Source organism: Anolis sagrei, chromosome 1 (assembly GCF_037176765.1).
Source record: "Anolis sagrei isolate rAnoSag1 chromosome 1, rAnoSag1.mat, whole genome shotgun sequence".
Classification (NCBI taxonomy): domain Eukaryota; kingdom Metazoa; phylum Chordata; class Lepidosauria; order Squamata; family Dactyloidae; genus Anolis; species Anolis sagrei.
The window spans coordinates 168,168,643-168,187,226 of NC_090021.1; the positions used below are offsets into that span (position 1 = coordinate 168,168,643).

At 41.3% G+C, this 18,584-nt stretch overlaps 1 protein-coding gene across 3 annotated transcripts in view; it reads right to left on the reverse strand.

The window, feature by feature from the left end:
* Positions 1–9,100, reverse strand: part of INO80D (INO80 complex subunit D) — a 41,924-nt gene extending 32,824 nt beyond the window's left edge. Inside the window, exons 1-2 of one of the 3 annotated variants that reach the window (XM_060782853.2) lie at positions 8,616–9,099; positions 1,918–2,084 (exon numbers count right to left, since the gene is read on the reverse strand). The gene's annotated coding sequence lies outside the window, so the exon portion shown is untranslated. Of the gene's footprint in view, positions 1–1,917; positions 2,085–8,615 lie in introns of all 3 variants that reach the window. The other 2 variants (XM_060782860.2, XM_060782849.2) reach the window with 2 other exon arrangements.
* Between the last annotated feature and the right edge of the window lie 9,484 nt (positions 9,101–18,584).

Consider the following 18,584-nt stretch of genomic DNA (forward strand, 5'->3'; position numbering starts at 1 on the left):
GGTGGATCTGAAATCCCAGAAAGTTCTGCCCTCAAATATTTTAGATAAGGGATGCTCAATCAGTGAAGTGAAGAGAGTTTAAATTGTGAATTGCATGAGATAACAGCTTCAGAGGGGGTGACATACAAATGACTCTGTATAAAACAAATTGATGCATGTTTCAGCATAAATTAAATATTTTTAATTTAAAAAATTGTAGTTAGATATAACCACTTTTTTCATAAATCCAGATTACATGTACTGTAGCAATACAGTACATGTATTGCTAAAACTAAAGGTTAAAACTCAATGTCTATTTACTTTATGAATCTTCTAATGCATACATACTCCAACCAGAGCTTTGATATCATGTCAATCTGCCTTTGGTACGATTTCGTTCCTTTTCCGTAACCAGTGTGTCACTCGAATCACACCAATAAGACCTGTTTTCATTATGTTGGTTTTTTTAAAAGTTGCTGATTGTGTTATTATATGATGTGATGCATGGGAATTATTATTTACAAGTTATATTTGTACAAAAACATTACTAAAGATTCTGTAGTGTCTTGTAAAGGAGAAAGTCCATGGAAGTGACACCATGATTTGCCACTTTTGGTGGCAGCAGCTCTAGTGATGCCACTGCCAGCAACAACCATGCACCTTATTTTGATTTATGTATAATCTGTCTGTGGTATGTTGAGAAGAAAGGCAAGACATAAATAAAATAGACCTAGCGATTTTGCGGTGCTAAAGTCACCATGGCAAAAATCTCTTATACCTCAAATTCTAAGGATTAGTGTTGAAATCACATCAGACTGATAGATCTTAATCATTTGTGTTTTAGCAAGATTAGCTGCTAGGAGTTGCAGCGTGAACCCATTGCTCTTCCCATTCCATTAACCCTATAAAATGGTCTAAGACTTCAACAGGGCAAAGATTGTGAGGATAGGGAGTCCACTAGCCCTGTTTCTACCATTCCTGTTTCAATCCTCTTTCAGAAGCTCTCCAGATCATCAAGAATGCTAGCATTCCTCATTACAAGCAGAGCCTACAAGCAGAAGACTTTCTTCTCTTCATAAAGCCACCCTGTGCTATGGAAATATGATGGAATTAGACAAAAATAGTGCACGGCTCTGACATTTTTATTTCAGATTGTTCAACAGCAGATCATTTATATGAACAGCCATTTCCTGGTTTGTTGGTTTACAAAGTGAAACACATAGGAGCAGATACCAGTGAAGTTGATGGACAAAGCCTAAGTGCAACCATGCATGAACACTGGGAACATGGTTACTCCTATGATCTTCAGATCATGACTGGATCTTATGTACATTTATGACACAACCCAATGCAAGTTCACCTCAGGTTTCTTACATTAATCCCTGAGTGGTTGCTGGGGTTTGTTCCCAGATGTGTGAACAGGAATGTAGCCCCAATATGAAAGTCATTTCCACTGAAACTAATAGGAGGTTTCCACATATATTTAACATCAGAGTGAAAGTGACTCATATCATCTTGCTCTCGGTACTAACTCCCACATATCAGAAAGATGTTAATTTAGTCCCAGCAGCATTTTTCTCATTATCATCTGTAATTCTATATTTGAACACTTCAAGCCACTTTAAAAAAAATCTACAGAAGCTAAATGTGACAAAACTGCCCCCATTCTGTCTTTCTATAACTGATATAGTTTTAGAATATGCAGACAGGGTAGGCTGGTGGAACCAAAATATTCAGAACCAAAAAAAGGCATATGCTACCTCATTGATAGCTGTTAGATATCCCTGTTTTGGGAATTCCTCCCCCTCCCCAAATTGAAATGGTACTCTTTGTTTTAGATTATTCGGCTTGCTTACTTCTTTCCAGAACAAAATCTTCAGTTTTAAATTGCCTCTAATGTGTAAATTGTAGTTCTCCTTGATTTGGAAGAATAATTACCATTTACAGCCACAACTTTCCCCAGTGGAAGACATCAAGTTGAGAGCCAGATTCAGCCGCAGTAAGGGAGATTTTCAACATTTCCTGGCTCCCTGGATTCTTGATTAGATGTTGATCACTGCTACATTTCTTCTCTCCATTTGGACAGATGCTAATGGAAGGTGGCTCTGTAGGTTGTATGTGGAAATGCTGAATTCTATAGAGTAGGAATTTTCTTGATAATATTCTACCATATAACATAAGGATGGGAAATATGTGGCCCTTTAGGTGTTGGACTTCAACTCCCATGATTCCTTATCACTGGCTATATAAAGATAGGGCTGTTGGGACCTGCAGTCCAACAATATTTAAAGAGCCATACTCCCCTCTTCCCAATAAGTAACTCAGGTTTACAAATACTAAAGGCAACTGTTACATCTAGCACATTTAGTGTGTACCACAACTTTCCCCATGTGGTACCCACTACATTTATTGGAGTATAACTTTACTCTCAGCGGTTGTCTGTGATAGCTTTGAATGACTGACATTGTACTATAATAATTATTATTATTATTATTGTTATTTACACCCCGCCCCTTCTCCCTGAAGGGACTGGGAGCAGCTTACAACAAATAACTGATACAAAAATAGTATAGCAAAAATAATAAACAATAAACAGTTATCAACTTAACACAATTTAAAATAGAATAGGTATTAATAAATAACAATTAAAAACTATTTTCCCTTTAAAGCAATCTAGTCATATATCACTGTTTAAACCAGTCATTCTTATTATTGAACTATTCAGCAGTTACGATTACAGTCTCATGGTCATTCAAATCCTGTCCAATAGATACAATCTAACCATTCTCAAAGGCTTGCTTAAATAGCCATGTTTTTATCTCCTTCTTAAAATAAACAAAGTGGATGCTTGTCTTATTTCCTTGGGGAGAACATAACAGAGTCAGGGGGTCACTATTGAGAAGGCCCTCTCCCTCGTCCCCACCAACCTCATTTGTCAGGAAGATGGGTTCAAGAGGAGGGCCTCCCCAGTAGAGCTTAAGGTCTGAACAGGTTCATAGGGAGTTATGCAGTCATGTAAATAGGAAGGACCCAAGCCATATAGGGCTTGCATTTTGAATTAGGCCCGGAAGCAGATGAAGCTGCTATAAGACGGGGGTTGTATGTTTCCTACAACCCGCCCCTCTAAGCAGTCTAGCTGCAGATCTTTGTACTAACTGGAGCTTCCAGACCATCTTCAAAGACAGCACCACAAAGAGTACATTGCAATAATCCACACAAGATATAACTAAGGCATGGACCACCGTGACCCAGTCAGGCTTTTCAAGGTACGGTTGCAGCTGGCAACAAATTTTAACTGTGCGAATGCCCTCCTGGCCACTGCTGACACCTGAGCTTCAAGCATCAGCGCTGAGTCCAGGAGGACCCCCAAACTTCAGACCTGTGTCAGGGGGGAGTGTGACCCCATCAATCACAGGTTGCCACCCTATACCCTGATTAGCTTCATGACTAACCAGGAGGACCTCTGTCTTGTCTGAACTAAGCTTCAATTTGTTAGCCTTTTCCAGCTCGTCACAGCTGTCAGACACTGGTTCAGGACTCAGGAGGTTTCCTTGACTTGAGGTGGGAAAGAGTAGTAGATTTGTGTATCATTTGCGTACAGATGACACCAAATTCCAAAACTCCAGATGACCTCACCGAGCAGTTTCATGTGGATGTTAAAAAGCATAGGGGATAAAACTGAGCCTTGTGGGACACCAGAGGCCAAAGGCCAGGGGTACGAGCAGGCATCCTCTTGCACCACTATATGGGCCCAACCCTCCAGGTAGAGGAGTGGAGCCACTGCAATGCAGTGCCCCCAAGACCTATCCCAGAGAGCCAGCCCAGAAGAATACCATGGTCAATGGCATCGAAAACCACTGAGAGATCCAAGAGAACCAACAGGGACCTGTCAAGCTCTCTGCGAAGGTCATCCACCAAGGCAACCAAAGCTGCCTCTGTTTCGTAACCAGGTTTAAAACCAGACTAAAACCAGACTGCAACAGATCAAGATAATTGGTCTCATTCAAGAATCCCTGGAGTTTATAACATGTTTAGAGAATATCAAGTTAAGGAAATTAATTTTATAGTATTTGTGACAGAACAGAGTCAATTCTAATAAAGTAAGTTGAGCTAGCAGAGAAGTCCTATGGAGGCCAGCAAAGTGCTAGTCCTGTCACTGAGGACACTAGTCTGCACCCCAATGTTCTATAAAGAGCAGTGTCCCTAGATATCAGTGTTTTGATAGTAATATTTTGTTCATAGCCTTAAACATGCAAGATCGAGGATTCTGGCAAAGTGAGATTGTGTTCAGAACTGCCACTGAACAATATAGTTTCACAAATCGCTGCAAGATTCTGAATATTTCAGTACTGGTGAAAATACCACAATTTACATCACTACTTGAATCAAAAGGGGCTGTACCTGATTTTATAAATACTTCCCTCTCAGCATTCCTATTCCCTTCTCACCATTCCAGAAAGCAAGACCATAGAACTATAGACTGGCCTAAATACCAATATGTCAGCCCATTAAGGTTGCTGACTGGTCTGCTGGATAAAAAGTTTACTGATACATCTTGACTGAAAGCAATTTTCCTAACCTGGAGCAGAAGTCCTGTTCAAAATTCACTGTTCCATAACTGGAATAATATTTGAAAGAAAATATAACATTAATCCTAGGATGTGTTTATATTCAAGAAAGAAACAGCAAGTACATCCTTACTGGAGGTTGTTCAGAACATTCCACTATTAATTTGGAGGTGGGGGCATATTCTAATATGCTGATTTAAATACAGCTCACATAATTTAACAGAACCAGGTTCCCAATAAGGGAATTTCTGTGCTTTATTCAATTATTGTAACATAGCAAGCTACTGAATACTGAAATATTTCAGAAATGGCAAGTTTCTGGTAGCAGGAATCCTCTACTTTAGTATTCTGGTAAATACCATGCAAAGCAATGGCACTACATAAATAGTACATATTAAAACACAGAGTTGACTTCTTTGTTTACCACACAAGAACACCTATCTGAAACATTACAAAATTAAGATTAGGCCTTAGCCTCGATTTACTCAACTATAACCAAACTGGCTTGAATGCAGGAGTGAGGGAAAAACAGCTCCCCATGTGTTCTTGGACTGCAAATCCCAGCAGGTCTAACCAGCATAGCCAATGCTGAGGCATGCTGGGAGTTCTTGGGCAAGAGTGATCCCCACCACTGCTTCAATGAAACGCCATGCATAGATTTAAGAATGGATATGAGTGTGAATTATATCTCTGAATTATCCTCACAAGGAATGGTTGTATAAATGCAATGCACAAACACCCTTGAATTCCAGGTCTCTGACAGGACAAAAATAGTCATATGAATTGGACCATATAGGTCATTCACTGACCATCTTACAAAAGTTCCTCTCATACATCTGAGACCTGCATCTCCAAATGAGCTTGCATTCAAAAGATCTGCTCTGAGTACATCCAGGCCTTAGAGTTTCTTTTGCGATGAACAGCAGGTCCCAACTTCTGTTTAAGAAACTGTCTGACATGTGGCTTAAAAGGTTTCACAGGACTCACCCCCTGTTCTTTGAACCGTAGCCAAAAGTTTACCTCAAGGGGGAAGTTCATGAACACATTTTGACCGCTAGAACTTAAGCAACCTTTCTTAAAAATGTCCAGCGATCTGGTTCTTCCCTGTCCATGAGTTGATACAATGCAGTTTCAAGGACTTCATTGAGTCTACATAATACCACCGATCTGTCCAAGGAAAAAACAGGTTCAGTGTTGAAACTAATGCTGAATCTACACTGCAATATAATGCACTTTGAACGGCATTATATGGTCAGTATAGACCAGGCATGAGCAAACATCAGCTCTTCAGGTGTTTTGGACTTCAACTCCCACAATTAGGAATTGTACAAGGTGAAGTCCAAAACACTTGGAGAGCCGAAGTTTGTCCATGTCTGTATAGACCAGGGGTCCTCAAACTAAGGGCCGAGGGCCGAATACAGCCCTCCAAGGTCATTTACCCGGCCCTAACTCAGGGTCAACCTAAGTCTGAAATGACTTGAAAGCAGACAGCAACAACAACAATCCAAACTCATCAGACAAAAGCAGGGCCACACTTCCCATTGAAACACTAATAAGTTTATATTTGTTAAAATTGTTCTGCATTTTAATTATTGTATTGTTTCTTTAAAAAAATGCACTACAAATAAGTTATGTGCAGTGTGTATAGGAACTCATTCATGTTTTTTTTAATTATAATCCGGCCCTCCAACAGTCTGAGGGACTGTGACCTGGCCCTCTGTTTAAAAAGTTTGAGGATCCCTGGTATAGACCCATAGAATGCAGCTCAATGCAGTTCAAACTGCATTATATAGCTGTGTAGATCCATCCTAATGTATCTTTTTCATTTATTTGTTTGCAGAATCTATGACAACTTACTCCTGGGGGTTTACACACAAATACTGACTGCTCGTCTAATAAAATAATCACCGAAACACAAGACAAGTGGAGTATCCCTTATCTGAAATGCTCAGGACTATTTCAGACTTTGGAATACTTTCCTATAGAAAATGAAATATATTTTGGAGGTGGGATCTGAGTCTAAATAACAAATTCATTTACACAAATAGCCTGAATAATTTTATACACTTTTTAAAAATCCGTGCATGAAACAAAGTTTGTGTACAGTGAGCCATCAGAAAGCAAAGGTGTCAGTATCTCAGCCACCAAGGTGAACAATTTTGGAATATTTTGGGTTTTGGATAAGGGATGCTCAACGTATGCTATGCATGGTTTTTAATATTCTTTCTTTCTTTATGGGCCAGCGCATACTGACAGTTGACAATTGTAGTTCAAGGTTGGGGATAATTATTTCTTTTTGCAGATTCAATGAGAAGTGTTTAAAATCAATTAAGAGGGTGCTGTGATTTTTAACTTTGAATTTGTTTTAATGGATTTTAACTGCAATTTTTAAAAGATACTGGTTATATTTAATCCTGTTCTAATGCTCATATATTTGTATATTTTTAATTCTTATGCTGATGCTTTTATGTTCATCCACTTTGAGCCCCACAGGGGAGATAAAGCAGGGTATAAACAAATATAATTATAATAACCAAAGAAACCATCCTTTCTTTTGCAATATACCTCATTTACCAAAGCAAATGCCTAAAACCAGCATGTCAGTATGGCTTAAACACCAAGTGACAGCACCTAGAAATGGTGAAAGTGGGAAAACGGAGCAGTCAGGCAAAAAGGGACACAGAAGGGCACAAGGTCCGAGGAGAGGTGGCTGGCACCTTGCAATCCTAACCTGCCTAAATATCCTGAAAACCCACCTGGGTTATAATGATGATGATGATGACGACAACAACAACAGGCAACTCAAGGCTAACTCTATAACATTTGGTTAACTCTATAATATTAGGTTAACTCTATAACATGAAGGGCATCATCTTGAAAAGTTTGCAAGTTAAGAAGTTGAAAGCCACATTCCCTTCGTGGTGTTTGAGGAAGGAAAGGGCTGAAGGAGAGGAGGCCGAGGAAGCAGAGGGGGACCCTATCCCCCCTTCCCCATTTACAGTTTAGGGAGAAACTTATTTTAGGCCAAGTCCTATGCCGAGCCACTAATGTGAAAGATGAGGGGAAGGATGAAAAAGTGTGTGTGTGTAGGGGAGGGGGCAAGGCTACACACACACGTGTATATATAAATATATGTGTGTGTGTGTGTGTGTATGTATATGCACATATATAGTATTATATATATATATATATATATATATATATATATATATATATATAATACTATAATATAGTATAATTGTTATATATATATATTATACACAAATATATATATATTATACTATAATATATATATTATAATATATATATATTATACTATAATATATATACATATTATACTATATTATATATAGTATAATATATATAGTATAATATAAATACATATAATACATATATTATATAGTATATAATTTATATATATACATATAATACAATTTATGTATATACATATAGTTATACATAATACATATATATATAATACATATATCTGTATATATTATATATAATATACTGTATATAATACACACACATATTATATATGCCAAGTGCACTCCCCAAGCCGAGGTGCCCCCTCCCCCACGAATATGGGGGGAAACTGTTCACAATTTTGAATACAATGAAACATTTCTATTAACACACATATATGTATATATTCGGCTTTCCCTCTCCCCTTCTAGGCCCTGCCGGCCCGTCCCGGAGCCTCTTCTCCCGTCCCTCCTCTTCCTTGGGCGGCGGAGGGCCCCATTTCGGACCCCCAAGGCGGGACGGAGCCCGGAGAAAAGGCCGGGGGGCGGGAAGCGCCAGGCCCGTGCTCAGCCCAAGAGGCCTGCTTCCCGCTCCGTCGATATAGAGCCCGGCCTGGGCGCTCTTTCCCCTCCACTCCCCCGTTTTACAAGAAATAAGTCCCCCCGTCTCCACAGGACCCAAACCCCGCTTTCAGATCGTCGAGGCCTAGTGCGCGGCTCGGAATCCCCGGCCTCGCGTAGGCTGCCGTGCGGCCCGCCCTGCCCCCGAGGCCCCGCCCGCCGCTCTACGCGAGTCCGGGGATGGAGGTCGGGCCTGGCTTACCTTTCCGGCTGCTTTTTTCCCCCCACTCTGCTCTCTCTCCTCTCCCCCTTCCTTTCCCTCTGCTGGGCTGGCGGAGTAGAGCTTCCTCCTCCCCGGGAATGGGCTTCAGTGCGGAGGAGAGGCGGCGGGAGTCGCTGCAGCGCTGGCTCTGAGGAGCAGGAGGAGGAGGAAGGGGAGAAGAGGAGCCCGGCTTGGAGGCTTCCGAGGAGGCGCGCGCCTTCCTCTTGGAGAACTACAAAGTGCTGGGCGGGAAGGTGATTATGGAGGGGATCCCTGAATGTGTGCATTCGGCAGCCAAGAAGGCAGGGCTGGCTGGGGCCGCGCGCGGAGGAGAAGGAGAAGAAGGAGAGCAGAGAGGCTGAGCCGCCGCCGCCGCCCGCCTGCCCGCCGCCTCCCACAGCACCACTACAGGCACCGAGAGGACATAGCAGCGCCTGCCAGAGAGGAGGGCCAGGGAAAGACAACTTCCCTACCATCTTGGAGGGAGAGGAGCAGGAGGAGGAGGAGGAGGACACTGATGAGGCACAAGGAAGGAAGCAGGGCTAGGCTCAGGAGGGCTTCCTACTTGTATTGAAATGGGCCTGAGGGAAGAAGGAAGAGGGGAAGCAATGCTTGGACTCCCCTCAAAAAACTATCCTTTGAAGTTCAGGTGCAGAGGGCTTGAATAAGTTGTCCTCTCTCTCTCTATATATAGCTGTATACTTTCTAACCTTATTTTCCAGATAACCTTCATATATATATATATATATATATATATATATATATATATGAGGGTTATCTGGAAAATAAGGTTACAAACTTATACAGCTCTCAGCGGGAATTTTCTCAGGGGAAGTTGGAATCACTGCCATGTAGCAGGAAGCGAATGAGCAGTGCCAACCGTCAGTAGCTCATCCACTGGTGTTGTGAAGGTTAGAGATGGGTGTCCTCATTCCGTTTCCCGCCAAGTGCATTGTAATAGAGACTAAGACGCAATGGAACAATGGCTTCAAACTACAAGAATGGAGATTCCACCTGAACAGGAGGAAAAACTGGAATCCCAGGTTGCAGTGGTGGCCAGGGGAGCGTTCGCACAATTAAAACGTGCGCCAGCTGCACCCGTACCTTGGGAAGTCAGACTTGGCCACAGTGGTCCACACTCTGATTACATCTAGAATAGACTACTGCAACGCACTCTACATGGGATTGCCTTTGAAGACTGCTTGGAAGCTTCAAATAGTCGAACGAGAGGCAGCCAGGTTAATAACTGGGGCGGCATACAGGGAACATACAACTCCCATGTTACGCCAGCTCCACTGGCTGCCAGTTTGCTACCGGGCACAATTCAAAGTACTGGCTTTGGCCTTTAAAGCCCTAAACGGCCCCATCCCAAATTACCTGTCCAAACGCATCTCCCTCTACCATTGCGGAGATTAAGATCCCCTGGGGAGGCCCTGCTTTCTGTCCCACCATTGTCACAGGCGCAATTGGTGGGGACGAGAGACAGGGCCTTCTCGGTGATTGCTCCCCGGCTATGGAACTCCCTTCCTGGTGAGATCAGGTCGGCCCCCTCTCTCCTGTCCTTTAGAAGGATGGTAAAAACTTGGCTGTGGGACCAAGCTTTCGGGACAGGGCAATGAAGCAACAGTGGGAAAGATGACAGGGCCAATTGGATTTGATGCGGATGACTAGGACAGTTTTAAACTGTGCTATTTTAAATGGTGTATTTTAATATTTAGATAAATGTTTTTAATGTTTATGTATTGTATCCGGGCACTGAATGTTTGCCATGTATATGTTGTGCTCCGCTCTGAGTCCCCTTCGGGGTGAGAAGGGCAGAATATCAGTGTTTTAAATAAACAAACAAATAAATAAATAAATAAGAACTTCCTGACTGTGAGAGCCATTCAGCAGTGGAACTCTCTGCCCCTGAGTGTGGTGGAGGCTCCTTCTTTGGAGGCTTTTAAACAGAGGCTGGATGGCCATCTGTCGGGGGTGCTTTAAATGCGATTTTCCTGCTTCTTGGCAGGGGATTGGCCCGGATGGCCCTCGAGGTCTCTCCCAACTCAATGAGTATATGATTCTAATACGCTGCCTTAATGCTAAGTGCATGAACGCCGCTGCAATTCATGGCAAAATCATTTCATTTTATGGAGATGATGTAATGTCAAGACAGCATGTGACAAAATGGGTACGGAATATATTGTGAGACCATGAAGAAATTTTGCAGAGCCATCCAAAACAAACGTAGTGGGATGCTGGCAGCAGGATTCTGTCTCCTTCGTGACAGTGTGCTCACTGCTCATGCAACACAAGAGTTGTTGACTTCGTTTTGTTAGGATTTTTTAAGTCACCCCTCTCACGACGGATATTCAGTGCTATCCTGTTCTTGTACCCAGTGACTAAATTGAAGAAACACTTTGATGGAAAACACTTTTTCAACAACGACGAGGTGAAAATTGAAGTGATGAACTGGCTGAAAAAGGTGGAGGGAAACTTCTATGACACATCCTACAGATGACATAATGTATTGAACTGAATGATGATTATGTGGAAAAATAATGTAATACGTATGCTACAATCCATGTAAGTTTTATTAAAATATATTCATTCTTGGTATTTTAAAAAAATCTTGTAACCTTACTTTCCAGATAACCTTCGTGTATATATGCAAGAACATAGAGTTCTGCTTTGTCTTAGTTACGTTGATTACCAAAAAGTCTTTGACTCAACTGAGATGTAAGAACTTTCACCCTCCTGTGACTCCATAACTGTCAGCTTGATGCCTTGATCTCCTTCTCAAGGCACTGAGTCACACTCATCTTGAGCCTATGGCATCAGTGGATAAGATCTTAAATCTTTTGGAAGATGGCTTTTTTGGTGACACTTGCTTCAGCTAGAAGGGCCAGTGAGTTGTGTGCTCTTCAAGTCGACGCATCATACCTTCTGTTCCATAAGGACAAAGTAGTGCTGCATACAGATATTGCCTTCCTGCCCAAAGTGGCATCTTAGTTCCATATGTCTCAGGACATAATTTTACCAACCTTTTTTCCAAATCCTGACACGCCTCTGGAGTGCCCCCTCCATCTCTTAGATGTGAGGCAGGCTCTTGCAGTTTAAATTCATAGGATGGCGGAGTTCAGGAAATTACCCGGACTCTTCCTGAAATATAGGAAGGATGCTAGTGGCTTCCCTGATTCTCAACCATGGCTACCCTCTTGGATTGTGTCAGCCATTCAACTAGCCTACAAAATTGAGGGTCAGGTCCTGCCTCAACACATCAAAGCCCATTCCACCAGGGCTGTGGTTGCTTCGACCTCCTTCATGAGGAATGTTCCACTGCGAGATATCTGCCATATGGTCAACTCCATTTACTTTCGTCACCCCCTTCAGAACTTCTGACAATTTCAAGGTAAGCTCTTATTTCACAAAATGGATCAGATGACCTTGGTAAGGCTGACTCTTTCTGGCCCATCTGAAAGTAAGAAAGATCCCTTCTAGACTGCCATATAAAATCCAGATTATCCACAGTGAACCGGATTATATGGCAGTGTAGACTAACATTATCCAGAGACTGGAGTATCTTGATTATATATGGCAATGTAGAAGGCGCCTATGTTGACCCATGCTTTGTTTGAAAAAAAGAGGGTCACGTTCAGACAGTGTTTTGGGAACAGGAAGCACTGCAAGCATTGTTTATCACAGGATGCAAACAGACAGCTCTTTAAAAGTGGGAGCTCCCGTGTTTTAAAGTGGGGTATTCAGATGACATCCCACAGAAAAATGAATGAATTTGCCACAAAGCAGGAAAAACCTTGGGTTTGTTCTGTGCCTTCTTGGAAAGCGTGGGGCAAACCCACTATGGCCGCTATCTGGACTGGCCAACCAGAAGTCCTGGGACATCTGAAGGGGTCATTCATACAACTGTCTTGTTTTTCAGGCTGAATCTGACTCAGGAAACATGAGAGGGCTATAACCCCCTCCCCAACCGACTCCCCCCCAAAATCCCTTTTAAAAATGAAAGAACTTACCCAGCCTCCATTAGTGTGGTGCTGGAGCTCTCCTGGTGCTATTTATATGTTCCTTAACTGTTTATAATTTGTTATGGTATGTTTATTATGGTGTATATGATGTGGCATTGAATTTTAGACAAAATTTGTTAGCCGCTCTGAGTCCCCTTCGTGGTGAGAAGGACGGGGTATAAATAAATACAGTAAATAAATACAGTAAATACCACTAAGCTTCTCTGGCTCTTAGCTAGAGCCAGGCAGAAGTCAGCACTCCATTTGTACTAATCTGTGGCTGTTGTATGAATCCAAACACACTCATATTTCCACCAGGGGAAGTAAAAAGTGGTCTGCAAAATGAAATGTTGGCGATTCTTGGATTGTAGTAGGAGCAATCCACTAGCCACTGAATGCTTTATCTGTTATATTGATGCTGGAAACAGACTGAACTGCAGTCCTATCTGTCATTCCTAGAAGTGAGTAAAAGTTTTCTGTGTGAATGAAGTCACGTGTTCTTGCTGGAACTTGCTGAGCACAGTATATCCCTTTTTGGGATCATATTCAAATGTCATATCCACAGTCATAGAATTTAGATAATTTAGAGAAACAGCATGACTGAGGAATCTTCAATATTTGGGGACCACACACTGTTCACCCAGGGCTGAAATACCCTGCGCTCTTTTTATAAAAAAATGTAGTATAGTAATCATTGCTTATTATCATCACCATACCACTGTACCTCTTTCACTCATTCTCTCACACACATACAAAATGTTGTTGCCTCTTACCCTTCATCCTTTTCTATGTATTTTTTTTAGCCTTGCACCACCTTTTATTTTAAATCTGATATATATATCCATCCATCCATCCATCCATCCATCCATCCCCTGCTTTTCCGGATCCCACCAGGGTACTAAGCAACAATAACAGCAAAACCAGTGTTAAAAAACAAGAAAGACAATGTTAAAAACTAGTAAAACAATGAAAATCTGTGTCTTGACCGACATTCCTCACTGTAAGGAAAGTGGGTATGAGGCATAAATCCAGAAGAAATAGAGTTGAGAGTTTGTAGACAAGCCTCTGCAAAAGTGATGTAGCTGCAGGATGGTCTCTCCTGTTGAACATCACAACCAGTCAGGTACCTTTTTAATGAGGTGAGCATTAAGATTGCCAGACCGAAGACCATTTAATGTATAAAGACTAAAACCAATGCCAGAGAATTGAAGCTAGAGAATAATTAGCAACCAATAGAGATGCGGGAGTAAAATTACCGGGATAGCTTGTACTTGACTACTTTATTTGATAATATACAAAGGGGACAGGAGAAGAAAAATACAATGTATTTTTATGCAGTGTGGTTTTGTTTTTAAAGGTTTGTTCTATACAAATGCAGGAGCTCAGATGCAAATAAAATTAGAAAATACAGGTTAAAATGCTTGAGACAAGGAATACTTTGGATTTTGGGTATTGAATGGGTAGTGAATGGGTATTGTAGTAACTGTTTATTAATTGTGTAATGTGTTAGGTTGTTAACTGTTTTTATACTGTAGCACTGAATTTTTGCTGTTCGTATTTGTTGTGAACCGCTGTGAGTCGCCTTTGGGCTGAGAACAGCGGTATATAAGTAAGGTAAATAAATAAATAATAAATAAATACCCTCCCCCCCCCCCCAAGATTTTGGAATATTTGCCTATACATAATGAAGTATCTTGGAGATGGGACTCAAGTCTAAAAATGGGATTCATTTATGTTTCATATGCACCTTATATATATGTTAATAAACAGAAGGTAGTTTTATCTCCATTGTGTTTGTGTATGATACAAACTTTGTGTCAGTTGAATCATCAGAAAGCAAAGGTGTCATTATTTCAGCCACCAATGTACCCGATTTCGGAGCATTTGGGATTTTAGTTTTTTGGATAAGAAATACCTGTAAGCTCTGCCTCTCAGAGATGGATCATTGCTTATTGGAAGCAATAATAATACGTATAATGGGTTGCTGTAGGATTTTTTTCAGGCTATATGGCTATGTTCTAGAGGCATTCTGTCCCAACATTTGGCCTGCATCTATGGCAACAGACCCCACAACCTCTGAGGATGCTTGCCATAGATGCAGGCAAAACGTCAGGAGAGAATGCCTCTAGAACATGGCCATATAGGCTGAAAAAAACTACAACAACCCAGTGATTCCAGCCATGAAAGCCTTTAACAATACAATAATATAATGGCTCTGTTACTTCCTGGAAGAAATTCCTGTTCAAGCTCCTGGCTAGGTACAAATAATGACAAAAACAACAATAACTGGGCAACATTGTTTATTTGATGCTCGGTGCCTGCTGTATTTACACATCATGATAAGCCAGTGTTATGGAGTTACTCTGGCTTATCCAGCAAAAGCATCATCTTGGTGAATGTTACCCAGCCACTCATTCTTACATGTAGCTGAAGCATGTAAATAAGTCACAGACTATTCCTTTGTGGTTTAGCTATTTGCTTCCCTACTTAATTAAATCATCAGGCATGTACCAAAACATTAGCTGATCCACAAACCAGCATTTTTTAGAATTCTAGCTTGTTGCAAGAACTGATTGTATGCATAGCATGTAGTGAAATAGTCCAATAGTCCACTCAAAGCATGGCTTGTTGTTGCCAGGTCACAGCTGTGCAAATGTACGGTATGTGTTTTAAATGGTTTTATTCTATAGATTAATTGCATTGTGTTTTATTTATATATGTTTTGATTTGTAGCTCCCTTGAGTTAACAGTTTTTGAAAGAAAACATGTTGAAAATAGTATCGTGTGTGGACAGTGCTAGAGCTAGTGAAGGGAGGAGCCATGGCAAGAGTGAACGACTATGGGAGACAAGCCTGAAACCCAGTAGTTTCCTATCCATTTTGGCTATGAGATCTTAAGATATTTCCATTGTACATAATCACCTGAAATAAAACCTTGTTCATTCTTGTTGATAAACATGCTTACTATCAAGTGGTGAGAATTTTCCAGAAAAAGTTGAACTAAAAAATCCACCAGAAAAAATTCCAATGCTTTAAATGATGCAACCAGAAGCTGACCACAAAACTGCCCTGGAGGACCTAGAGATATTAATCAAATAATGAAATCTGCAAAAGTGGAGGAAAGGCTGGATTTGCTTATAAAAAGGAAAAGTGCAATCATATAGGTTGCTTTAGAGCAGGGGTTTCAAACTCATTTTCACCAAGGACCACATCAGCCTCTGGTTGCCTTCAAAGGGCCATTTGTGATTATAAGACTGTATACATGTATACATGTATACATGACGTTGAAAGCCTTTCTACATAAAATGACATGGCTGGCAGGATTCAGCCCACAGGCCTTGCATTTGACACATGTGCTTTAAAGCATGGGGAATGTTGCCTGCATGATTGTCATGCACTCACATTTTTTTATATATATACCTACACATACATTTACAAAATTAATCCTTTTGAAATATGGTATCCACTGTCAGAACATATTTTTCATAGATTACCATGACCAAATGGTTAGGAATAAAGGTATTTTATCTTCTGTAGATTCTCCCATTGAACTCATTGGGACTTATTTCTCAGCAGACATCTAAAAAAAATCTTCCCGTAAATATTCAATGGCAGAATTCCCAATTAGTTCAATGAGAGTTTTTCCCAAGAAAGTTTCTGCAGAATTGTTAGAAGCCCTTATCTTAGAGACTGAACTGAATCTAAAGCATTTTCTAAACTTGATGCATGGAATTCCTTCTAGGCTTATGGAGTTCTGCTCTCCTAATACTACATATTCTAATGGTTTACTTTGTACAGTTTAAAAGTTACTGCCCAAGGTCTAGCTACCTTATTGCCAACATATTCATTCCAATGTTGTAGGTCTTAATTGTAGATTGGTAGAAATGGCCCTACTCTTAGGCCTACATACTTTATATATAGGTATAATGATGAAATAAAAAAATGCTGTTTTATAACTTTTTCTATTTCTCAACATACACACACACACATAGACACACACACGAACTACAGATGGGATTCATTGTAATCCCTGTGCACGTGACTTCTATATGCAATTTGTATTGAAGGAGGGCTTTGTTCAGAATTATAGCATGGATCAGAAGAATTCTCATAATGGAAACGGAGAACAGAAGGGAAGCATCCATTTTCTACACTGAGAAAAGATTAAATGGTTGTGTTATTAGGAAGGTGGAGGAAACACTTCATTATAATGTATAGAGCCACTTTCATATATTAAGAAAGAAAACCCCCATTATGGGTTCATTTGCATTGTGGAATTAATGTTATTTGACATCTGGCTTTAATTGCTCTGGCTTAATGCTATGGAATACTGCGATTTGTAGTTTGATGAGTCATCAGCACTCTTTGGACAGGAAAGCTTTATAAAACTACAACTCCAATGATTCCATAGCATTGAGCCATGGCAATTCAACTAATATCAAACTGCATTAATTCTCCAGTGTAGATGCACCCCAAGTGACAGATCAAAATCTAGGCTCTAAGGCAGGGGTCCTCAAACTTTTTAAACCGGGGGCCAGTTTACTGTCCCTCAGACCAATGGAGGGCCAGACTATAGTTTTTTTTTTTAAAAATCAATAAAGAAATTCCTATGCACATTGCACATATCTTATTTTGCTGTGTGGAAGGGCCCTTAGAGGGGGTTCTTTCTAGCCCTCTTTAGGCAGTAATTCCAGGAGCAGAGAATGGGAAATCTTCCTATTTCTAGTCTGAACAAAATCTGGCTACCAGTATTAAAAAAAACTCTAAAATTATAACTGTAAATAAAGAACAACACTCAAACACAGGGGAACTCCAGACAAGAAACAATCAGGGCCAACTAATCACCTCTCAACAAAGGATTCTCCCTAAAAACCGTCAGGCTATGAAATGGTAATCAAGGTGGCCAATTGAAACATTCATACCTACCTCCAACAGACAAAAGTTCTTTCTCCCACCCTGGATCTTCCACAATTTTCCTGGTTAAAGGTTTTCCTCTGACATGAAGTCCAGTCGTGTCTGACTCTGGGGTGTGGTGCTCATCTGAATTGCTAAGTTGAAGAGCCGGCTTTGTCCGTAGACACCTCCAAGGTCATGTGGCCGGCATGACTGCATGGAGCGCCGGGGCAGCCTCCCTTGGCTGGCTCACGCTGCCCATCGGGCCTGACGGATAGCATGAGCCTGCCAAGGGAGGAGCAGCCCCGCGCGGCCTACTTGCGAGTAAAGCATCTCGCGAGGTGCTTTATGCGCAAGTAGGCCATACAGAGCAGCTGCCCTTGGCTGGCTCACACTGCCCATTGGGCCTGACTGATAGCTTGAGCCAGCCAACAGAGGGGCACTGTGAGGGGGAGGGGGGCGCTCCTCCTCCGCGGGCCGGATAAGGGCCCTTGGCGGGCCGGAAGTGGCCCGCGGGCCGTAGTTTGGGGACCCCTGCTCTAAGGGACACATAAAAAGCAAAAGGAGACAGAACCTGGAATTGCAAATAAAAAGTCAAATCAAACATAAACTCTCCTTTGAAGCCAAGATAATCAAACTGTGATACTCTTGCGATATCACGAGAAGATATGATTAACTATTAAAGACAATGATCTTTGGGAAGATTAAACAGTAGGAAAAGAGATACTTACAGGGGATACTCAAGGAGACCTGAGTAAGATTGTTGGTGACTGGATGTTCAATGGACATGCTGAGAAGTTTGAAGACAACTTAACTGCAGTTAGCAACCAACCATTGTTACATAAATAATAGAATCAGAGTTGGAAGAGACCTAGTGGGCTATCCAGTCCAACCCCCTGCCAAGAAGAAGGAAAATCACATTTAAAGCACCCCAACAGATGGGCATCCAGCCTCTGTTTAAAAGACTCCTAAGGAGCCTCCACCACACTCAAGGGCAGAGAGTTCCACTGCTGAACAGCTCTCATAGTTAGGAAGTTCTTCCTCATGGTCACGTGGAATCTCCTTTCTTGTCGTTT